The following is an 8,149-nucleotide window of genomic DNA, read 5'->3' as shown; positions in this document are numbered from 1 at the left end:
ATAACAGGCACTTTGCAGCAAAATTATTGTCAGTTTTGGAATGTTGCAGATTTCTTTTTAATCTAATGCAAAGTATAACCGACAGGAGTATGGTAACGAATGGCATCGCACGTAAAGATCCCTCAGGATGGTTGCTTTGCCAAACAGCAGAACAATGATGGGCACAGTAGGGGGCAGTCTTTTGAGGTTTTTTTGTTGCTGTCTTTTGTTGTCCTGCGCATGACTTTGAGTGTTTGACGCTGACGCCGGGGGAATGAAGTCTGGACAGGTCTCTTCTCAGCACTGAAGTTCCTCTCCACGATGAGAGGAAAGCTTTCAAGCAAAGCATTGTTTTAGAGCCACCGTCCAACATCAAGCCACCGTCCAAAGGACTGTCACTGACCTCATCTCCTCTGGAGAGCTTCCCTCTACGGCTTCCAACCTCATAGTCCCACAACCCCAGACAGCCCGCTTCTACCTCCTTCCCAAAATCCACAAACGGGACTGTCCCGGCAGACCCATTGTGTCAGCCTACTCCTGCCCCACTGAACTTATTTCTTCCTATCTAGACTCTATCTTTTCTCCGCTGGTCCAGTCTCTTCCCACCTACATCTGTGACTCTTCTGACGCCCTCTGTCATTTTGACAATTTCCAGTTTCCTGGTCCAAACCGCCTCCTCTTCACTATGGACGTCCAATCGCTCTGCACCTCCATCCCCCACCAGGATGGTTTGAGGGCTCTCCGCTTCTTCCTGGAACAGATGTCCAACCAGTCCCCATCCACCACCACCCTCCTCCGCCTGGCTGAACTTGTTCTCACATTGAACAACTTCTCCTTCAACTCCACGCACTTCCTTCAAGTAAAAGGTGTCGCTATGGGTACCCGCATGGGTCCGAGTTATGCCTGCCTTTTTGTGGGATATGTCGATCGTTCTTTGTTCCAGTCCTACTCAGGCCCACTCCCCCAACTCTTTTTCCGGTACATTGATGACTGTATCGGTGCCGTTTCCTGCTCCCGCCCCGAACTAGAAAATTTTATCAACTTTGCTTCCAATTTCCACCCTTCGCTCACCTTTACATGGTCCATCTCTGACACTTCCCTTCCCTTCCTCGACTTCTCTGTCTCCATCTCTGGGGATAGGTTGTCCACCAATATCCATTATAAGCCCACCGACTCCCACAGCTACCTCAACTACACTTCTTCACACCCTACCTCCTGTAGGGTAGAATTCCATTCTCCCAGTTTCTCCGTCTCCAACGCATCTGCTCTGATGATGCTACCTTCCATGACGGTGCTTCTGAAATGACCTCCTTTTTCCTCAACCGAGGATTTCCCCCAACTTTGGTTGACAGGGCCCTCAACTGTGTCCGACCCATTCCCCGCACCTCTACCCTCACCCCTTCCCCTCCCTCCCAGAACCGTGACAGGGTTCCCCTTGTCCTCACTTTTCATCCCACCAGCCTCCATATCCAAAGGATCATCCTCCACCATTTTCGTCACCTCCAGCATGATGACACGACCAGTCGCATCTTCCCCTCTGTTCCCCTGTCAGCAATTCGAAGGGAACGTTCCCTGCGCGACACACTGGTCCACTCCTCCATTACCCCCACCACCTCGTCCCCGTCCTAGGGCACCTTCCCTTGCAATCTCAGGAGGTGTAATACCTGCCCATTTACCTCCTCTCTCCTCACTATCCCAGGCCCCAAACACTCCTTTCAGGTGAAGCAGCGATTTACTTGTACTTCTTTCAATGTAGTATACTGTATTCGCTGCTCACAGTGTGGTCTCCTCTACATTGGGGAGACCAAGCGCAGGCTGGGTGACCGCTTTGCGGAACATCTCCGCTCAGTCTGCAAGCGGGACCCTGAGCTTCCGGTTGCTTGCCATTTCAACACTCCCCCCTGCTCTCATGCTCACATCTCTGTCCTGGGATTGCTGCAGTGTTCCAGTGAACATCAACGCAAGCTCGAGGAACAGCATCTCATCTACCGATTAGGCACACTACAGCCTGCCGGACTGAACAATGTGTTCAATAATTTCAGAGCATGACAGCCCCCCATTTTACTTTCATTTTTAGTTATTTTTTCTTCCTTTTTTTTACATTCTTTTTTACATTTTTTACAATCTTTTTTTGCATTTATTTCATTTTATCTTAGTTTGTTCAGTTTGCTTACCCACTGCTTTTTTCAGGTTTTTTTTTAGGTTTGCACTTGCTGCTGTTCAATATTCAGTGCATCCACACCTAATCTGTACTAATGCTTCGTCTTTCAACACACCATGAACATGTTGTTTGCCTTTACTCCGTAGACCTTTTGGTCAGCTATGTGGCCTGGTCCAATCTGCACCTTCTCCTTTGTTATCTCTTGCCCCACCCCACCTCACTTGCTTATAATCTGTGATATTTATAATATTTGGCAGTTCCGAAGAAGGGTCACTGACCCGAAACGTTAACTCTGCTTCTCTTTAATACAGATGCTGCCAGACCTGCTGAGTGATTCCAGCATTTCTTGTTTTTGTTTCAATTTCCAGCATTCGCAGTATTTTGCTTTTCGTTGCTCAGGTACAAGTTGAAATCATTGTACAGCATTCTATTAATCAAAAGGCTGGACAAACCCAGCTCAGTAAGCGATGGTGGTGTATTGGTAAGCAGAACTACTTTCCAAGTCGTTGACCTGGGTTCTAATCCCGGCCATTGCAATCTTAAATTGCAGGTTTACTTTATGTTGCATTATTTCACGAACGAAAAAAATGTCAAAGCTTTGACAGAATTGAAATTGATAAAATATTCTTATCATCCAATCAGATTCATTCTCCCGCTTGATTGGCGTCACCCTGAGCAAGTTTGCTTCCTTCAAGTGTTTCTCCAATTTCCTATTGAAATCATTGATTGTCTCTGCTTCCACCACACTTGTGGACAGACTTTGCAGTTGCAATGCAGCAGGTAAAGCAAAAAGTGCATCCTCACATTTCCCTGCATCTCTTTCCCAAAACCATCAATCTGTGTCTCCTAGTCCTTGTACCATCAACTAATGGGAACGGGTTATCCTTGGCTAACTTACCTACACCTGCATCAGATCTCCCCTCAATCCACATTGCTGGAAGGAGAACAACCACTTACTCAGATAACACAATCCAGAGCCATCTATCCAAGCTTTTCAATAACAAAATAATAGTTGTGTTGTAAGTAGTATAGATAGGAGCATAACATCAAGAGACTTTGATAGATTAACTGATTGGCTCTGCCCAACGCACCAGATTTTCTGGATCACCTGAACACTGCTCACCGCTGTGTAAAGTTTAGAGTATTTTCATGGCTTACATTTATGCAAGAACTGCAATGTTAATGTTGGATTGTGAAGCATGACGGTCATCTTCACTGAACTATGTTAAAATGTCATGTTGAGAGATGTGTCAGTGTGGAAGATGCACGTAGCCATAGGAAAAAAAAAGGCAAGTCATGTAGCTGGAGGAGAATCCACAATGTGGGCGCGATGGACCGTGACATATTTTACATTTGTGCCAAATAAGGACAGCTAAAATAATAGGATTAATGATATGCTTTGTACATCAATATATTGAAGTCTGTTTGATCTGTTGCTTGCTTTAATATGAAATGTGTTTTCAAGACTATACTTTGTTTAAACCATTTTGTGAGAACAATGCGAGAGTCACCAGCACTCCTTGCATGGAGAGAGATGAGATAAAGGCAGAATTAAAGAAAAAAATGTCTGGGATCAGCAAGAATGTAACCTTTAGGATCCTTGCTAAAATAGAAAGAGTCGGGAAACATCGGTAATGTGTGTAGATTCAACCATTAACTAACAAGTGTCAAACAATGATGTCAACCTGGACCAATTAGGACACTTGGAACAATTCAAAACTAATATGGTAACATCCTTGCACCACAAGAAGGATAAAAGAAAGGGTGTTACAGGACATCGTCAGCACACTTAGAGAGGGGTCAACAGAAGATCGTTGGTACTTAAAAGGAGAAGATAGAATATAGTCAAAAAACACAGCAAGGGATGAAGAAGGAGAGAAGTCCGTGCGGCAGCAAGCACAGAAACAAGAACGGGGGTGTTGTGTGTTACTGAATATCTATTACCATTGTTAAGTATTAACTTTGTACATCTTAGTTAAGCCTAATAAACTCTCTGACTTGGTCACATAACTTGAGTTTGTACCTTGTAGGTCTATCTTGGTCAGGACTCTATAGGTGAGACGGGTTGGGCATTCTCTGTCTCACCTCTGTTCAGGTAATATCTAGCTGAAACTTACAGCTCTTTACTATATGCATACATTGCTGTGTATTTTGTCCTCCTTAAACTTCGAAATTGTGGGCCCGTTAAAAACATTGTTCTTCGTACAGTTTTCTGCGTCACTCCACTGCATAGTTCTGCCCAGTAAGCAAAAAGGATCAGTTCGCTACTGAACTCTAAAATAAAAGCAAAATACTGCAGATGCTGGAAATCTGAAATAAAAACAAGAAATGCTGGAAATACTCAGCAGGTCTGGCAGCATCTGTGGAGAGAGAAGCAGAGTTAACGTTTCAGGTGAGTGACCATTGATCAGAATATTTGCAGCACTTTCTGATTTTATTTCAGATTTCCAGCATTCACAGTATTGTGTTTCTGTAAACAAAATCGGATTGCTCAGGTACAATTTGAAACCATTGTTCAGCATTCTATTAATCAAAACGCTGAACCAACGCAGCACAGTAAGCGGTAGAAGTATAGTGGTGAGCATAGCTGCCTTCCAAGCAGTTCACCGGGGTTCGATTCCCGGCCATCGCAACCTTAAATTGCAGGTTTACTTTCTGTTGCAGTATTTTACAAACGAAAAAAATGTCAAAGCTTTGACAGAATTGAAATTGTTAAAATATTCTTATCATCCAATCAGATTCATTCTCCCGCTTGATTGGCGTCACCCTGGAGCAAGTTTGTTTCCTTCAAGTGCTTCTCCAATTAACTATTGAAATCATTGATTGTCTCTGCTTCCACCACACTTGTGGACAGACATTGCAGTTGCAATGCAGCAGGTAAAGCAAAAAGTGCTTCCTCACATTTCGCTGCATCTCTTTCCCAAAACCATCAATCTGTGTCTCCTAGTCCTTGTACCATCAACTAATGGGAACGGGTTATCCTTGTCTAACTTACCTGCACCTGCATCAGATCTCCCCTCGATCCACATTGCTGGAAGGAGAACAACCACTTACTTAGATAACACAATCCAGAGCCATCTATCCAAGCTTTTCAATAACAAAAGAATAGTTGTGTTGTAAGTAGTCTCGATAGGAGCATAACATCAAGAGACTTTGATAGATTAACTGATTGTCTCTGCCCAACGCACCAGATTTTCTGTATCACCTGAACACTGCTCACCGCTGTGTAAAGTTTAGAGTATTTTCATGGCTTACATTTATGCAAGAACTGCAATGTTAATGTTGGATTGTGAAGCATGACGGTCATCTTCACTGAACTATGTTAAAATGTCATGTTGAGAGATGTGTCAGTGTGGAAGATGCACGTAGCCATAGGAAAAAAAAAGGCAAGTCATTTAGCTGGAGGAGAATCCACAATGTGGGCGCGATGGACCGTGACATATTTTACGATTGTGACAAATAAGGACAGCTAAAATAATAGGATTAATGATATGCTTTGTACATCAATATATTGAAGTCTGTTTGATCTGTTGCTTGGTTTATTATGAAATGTGTTTTCAAGGCTATACTTTGTTTAAACCTTTTTGTGAGAACAATGGGAGAGTCACCAGCACTCCTTGCATGGAGAGAGATGAGATAAAGGCAGAATTAAAGAAAAAAATGTCTGGGATCAGCAAGAATGTAACATTTAGGATCCTTGCTAAAATAGAAAGAGTCGGGAAACATCTGTAATGTGTGTAGATTCAACCATTTACTAACTAGTGTCAAACAATGATGTCAACCTGGACCAATTAGGATACTTGGAACAATTCAAAACTAATATGGTAACATCCTTGCACCACAAGAAGGATAAAAGAAATGGTGTTACAGGACATCGTCAGCACACTTAGAGAGGGGTCAACAGAAGATCGTTGGTACTTAAAAGGAGAAGATAGAATACAGTCGAAAAAACACAGCAAGGGATGAAGAAGGAGAGAAGTCCGTGCGGCAGCAAGCACAGAAACAAGAACGGGTTTTGTGTGTTACTGAATATCCATTACCTTTGTTAAGTATTAACTTTGTACATCTTAGTTAAGCTGAATAAACTCTCTGACTTGGTCACATAACTTGATTTTGCACCTTGTAGGTATATCTTGGTCAGGAATCTAAAGGTGAGACGGGTTGGGTCTTCTCTGTCTCACCTCTGTTCAGGTAAATCTAGCTGAAACTTACAGCTCTTTACTATATGCATACATTGCTGTGTATTTTGTCCTCCTTAAACTTCGAAATTGTGGGCCCGTTAAAAACATTGTTCTCCGTACAGTTTTCTGCGTCACTCCACTGCATAGTTCTTCCCAGTAAGCAAAAAGGATCAGTTCGCCACAGAACTCTAAAATAAAAGCAAAACACTGCAGATGCTGGAAATCTGAAATAAAAACAAGAAGTGCTGGAAATACTCAGCAGGTCTGGCAGCATCTGTGGTGAGAGAAGCAGAGTTAACGTTTCAGGTGAGTGACCATTGATCAGAATATTTGCAGCACTTTCTGATTTTATTTCAGATTTCCAGCATTCACAGTATTGTGTTTCTGTTCACACAATCGTGTTGCTCAGGTCCAAGATGAAACCATTGTACAGCATTCTATTAATCAAAACGCTGGACTAGCACATAGCAGTAAGCGATGGTGGTATAGTGGTGAGCATAGCTGCCTTCCAAGCAGTTGACCTGGGTTCGATTCCCGGCCATCGCAACCTTAATTTGCAGGTTTACTTTATGTTGCAGTATTTTCCAAACGAAAAAAATGTCAAAGCTTTGACAGAATTGAAATTGATAAAATATTCTTATCATCCAATCAGATTCATTCTCCCGCTTGATTGGCGTCACCCTGGAGCAAGTTTGTTTCCTTCAAGTGTTTCTCCAATTTCCTATTGAAATCATTGATTGTCTCTGCTTCCAGCACACTTGTGGACAGACATTGCAGTTGCAATGCAGCAGGTAAAGCAAAAAGTGCTTCCTCAAATTTCGCTGCATCTCTTTCCCAAAACCATCAATCTGTGTCTCCTAGTCCTTGTACCATCAACTAATGGGAACGGGTTATCCTTGTCTAACTTACCTACACATGCATCAGATCTCCCCTCAATCCACATTGCTGCAAGGAGAACAACCACTTACTTAGATAACACAATCCAGAGCCATCTATCCAAGCTTTTCAATAACAAAAGAATAGTTGTGTTGGAAGTAGTCTCGATAGGAGCATAACATCAAGAGACTTTGATAGATTAACTGATTGTCTCTGCCCAATGCACCAGATTTTCTGTATCACCTGAACACTGCTCACCGCTGTGTAAAGTTCAGAGTATTTTCATGGCTTACATTTATGCAAGAACTGCAATGTTAATGTTGGATTGTGAAGCATGACGGTCATCTTCACTGAACTATGTTAAAATGTCATGTTGAGAGATGTGTCAGTGTGGAAGATGCACGTAGCCATAGGAAAATAAATGTCAAGTCATGTAGCTGGAGGAGAATCCACAATGGGGGCGCGATGGACCGTGACATATTTTACGTTTGTGACAAATAAGGACAGATAAAATAATAGGATTAATGATATGCTTTGTACATCAATATATTGAAGTCTGTTTGATCTGTTGCTTGCTTTATTATGAAATGTGTTTTCAAGGCTATACTTTGTTTAAACCTTTTTGTGAGAACAATGGGAGAGTCACCAGCACTCCTTGCATGGAGAGAGATGAGATAAAGGCAGAATGAAAGAAAAAAATGTCTGGGATCAGCAAGAATGTAACATTTAGGATCCTTGCTAAAATAGAAAGTGTCGGGAAACATCTGTAATGTGTGTAGATTCAACCATTAACTAACTAGTGTCAAACAATGATGTCAACCTGGACCAATTAGGACACTTGGAACAATTCAAAACTAATATGGTAACATCCTTGCACCACAAGAAGGATAAAAGAAAGGGTGTTACAGGACATCGTCAGCACACTTAGAGAGGGGTCAACAGAAGATCGTTG

The 8,149-nt window shown here is 42.4% G+C and overlaps 1 non-coding gene across 1 annotated transcript; it reads left to right on the top strand.

Annotated features, from left to right (window-relative positions):
* The first annotated feature begins 6,795 nt into the window (after positions 1-6,795).
* trnag-ucc (transfer RNA glycine (anticodon UCC)) lies at positions 6,796-6,867 on the top strand. Its single transcript has one exon. It is a non-coding gene; the product is annotated as a tRNA-Gly (tRNA).
* Positions 6,868-8,149: the final 1,282 nt, after the last annotated feature.

The sequence above is a fragment of the Heterodontus francisci genome, chromosome 45 (assembly GCF_036365525.1).
Source record: "Heterodontus francisci isolate sHetFra1 chromosome 45, sHetFra1.hap1, whole genome shotgun sequence".
Lineage (NCBI taxonomy): Eukaryota > Metazoa > Chordata > Chondrichthyes > Heterodontiformes > Heterodontidae > Heterodontus > Heterodontus francisci.
Note: the sequence above shows the minus strand (reverse complement) of the source record. Positions and strands in the feature narration are given on the sequence as shown.